The sequence below is a fragment of the Anas platyrhynchos genome, chromosome 31, assembly GCF_047663525.1.
Source record: "Anas platyrhynchos isolate ZD024472 breed Pekin duck chromosome 31, IASCAAS_PekinDuck_T2T, whole genome shotgun sequence".
NCBI lineage: Eukaryota > Metazoa > Chordata > Aves > Anseriformes > Anatidae > Anas > Anas platyrhynchos.
In genome coordinates, this window is record NC_092617.1 from 6,291,583 (window position 1) to 6,293,696 (window position 2,114).

Below are 2,114 nucleotides of genomic sequence, written 5' to 3' on the forward strand. Positions count from 1 at the left end.
GGTTAGGGGGTTAGGGTTGGGGTTTGGGGGTTAGGGTTGGGGGTTTAGGGTTGGGGGTTAGGGGGTTGGGGGATTAGGGGGTTTGGGGGTTGGGGTTGGGTACTTGGGGGGTTAGGGTTAGATCCGTTAGGGTTAGGGGGTTAGGGTTGGGGTTTGGGGGTTAGGGTTGGGGGTTTAGGGTTGGGGGTTAGGGGGTTGGGGGATTAGGGGGTTTGGGGGTTGGGGTTGGGTACTTGGGGGGTTAGGGTTAGAGTGTTAGGGTTAGATCTGTTAGGGTTGGGGGGTCGGGGTTTAGGGTTGGGGGTTTAGGGTTGGGGGTTAGGGGTTTGGGGGGTTAGGGTTAGGGGGTTTGGGGGTTGGGGTTGGGTACTTGGGGGGTTAGGTGTTGGGGGGTTAGGGTTAGAGGATTAGGGTTAGGGTTAGATCTATTAGGGTTGGGGGGTTAGGGTTAGATCCGTTAGGGTTAGGGGGTTAGGGTTGGGGGGTTAGGGGGTTGGGGGGTTAGGGTTAGATGGTTAGGGTTAGGGTTAGATCCGTTAGGGTTAGGGGGTTATGGTTGGGGAGTCGGGGGTTAGGGTTGGGGGGTTAGGGTTAGGCTTAGATCTGTTAGGGTTAGGGGGTTAGGGGGTTTGGGCGTTAGGGTTAGAGGATTAGGGTTAGATCCGTTAGGGTTAGGGGGTTAGGGGGTTGGGGGGGTTAGGGTTAGAGGGTTAGGGTTAGGCTTAGATCTGTTAGGGTTAGGGGGTTAGGGGGTTTGGGCGTTAGGGTTAGAGGATTAGGGTTAGATCCGTTAGGGTTAGGGGGTTAGGGTTGGGGGTTTAGGGTGTGGGGTTAGGGGGTTGGGGGGTTAGGGTTAGGGGGTTTGGGGGTTGGGGTTGGGTACTTGGGGGGTTAGGATGGGGGGTTAGGGTTAGAGGATTAGCGTTAGGGTTAGATCTGTTAGGGTTGGGGGGTTAGGGTTAGATCCGTTAGGGTTAGGGGGTTAGGGTTGGGGGGTCGGGGGTTAGGGTTGGGGGGTTAGGGTTAGAGGGTTAGGGTTAGGGTTAGATCGGTTGGGGGGTCGGGGGTTAGGGTTGGGGGGTTAGGGGGTTGGGGGGTTAGGGTTAGAGGGTTAGGGTTAGGGTTAGATCCGTTAGGGTTAGGGGGTTATGGTTGGGGGGTCGGGGGTTAGGGTTGGGGGGTTAGGGTTAGGGGGTTTGGGGGTTGGGGTTGGGTACTTGTGGCCCGCGGGGCGCCCGGTGGCCCTACCGGCGTCACCAGCGGCCACCTTGGGGTCAACGGCGGCGGTTTTGGGGTCAACGGCAGCGGTTTTGGGGTTTCGGTCTGGGGGGTGCTGACATGCCCCTCCCCGCACCCCCCCAGGCATCCTGGCCCTGCAGCTGCCCCCGGGGGGGCTCGACGCCGAGTCCTACAGGTGAGAACCAGTCCCCTCCGCCCCCTAAATGCGCCCCCAACCCCCAAAATGCCCCCAGACCCCCCCCAAATTGACCCCCCCCAATTTATTCCCCCCCCTCCAGCGCTTGCCTCCACCTGGCCGAGATGCAGCATCGGTTGCGGAAGGCGCTGGCAGGGTGCGAGCGGCTGCTGCGGGCACGGGTAGGACGGGGGGGGAGACAAAATGGGGGGGGGGCACCAAGGGGGGGGGGGGTCCATGGGGCTAGGGGGGACCCCAAGGATGGGGCGGGGGGGGGGGAACCAAAATGAGGCGGGAACCAAGTGTGCGGGGTGCTGTTTCCGGGGGGACCCATTTGTGGGGCGCACCGGGGGGGGAACCAAAATGAGGGGGGAACCAAGTGTGCGGGGTTTTGTTTCCGGGGGGACCCATTTGTGGGGCGCACCGGGGGGGGGGAACCAAAATGAGGGGGGAACCAAGTGTGCGGGGTTTTGTTTCCGGGGGGACCCATTTGTGGGGCGCACCGGGGGGGGGAACCAAAATGAGGGGGGAACCAAGTGTGCGGGGTTTTGTTTCCGGGGGGACCCATTTGTGGGGCGCACCGGGGGGGGGGGGAACCAAAATGAGGGGGGAACCAAGTGTGCGGGGTTTTGTTTCCGGGGGGACCCATTTGTGAGGCGCACCGGGGGGGGGGGAACCAAAATGAGGGGGGAACCAAGTG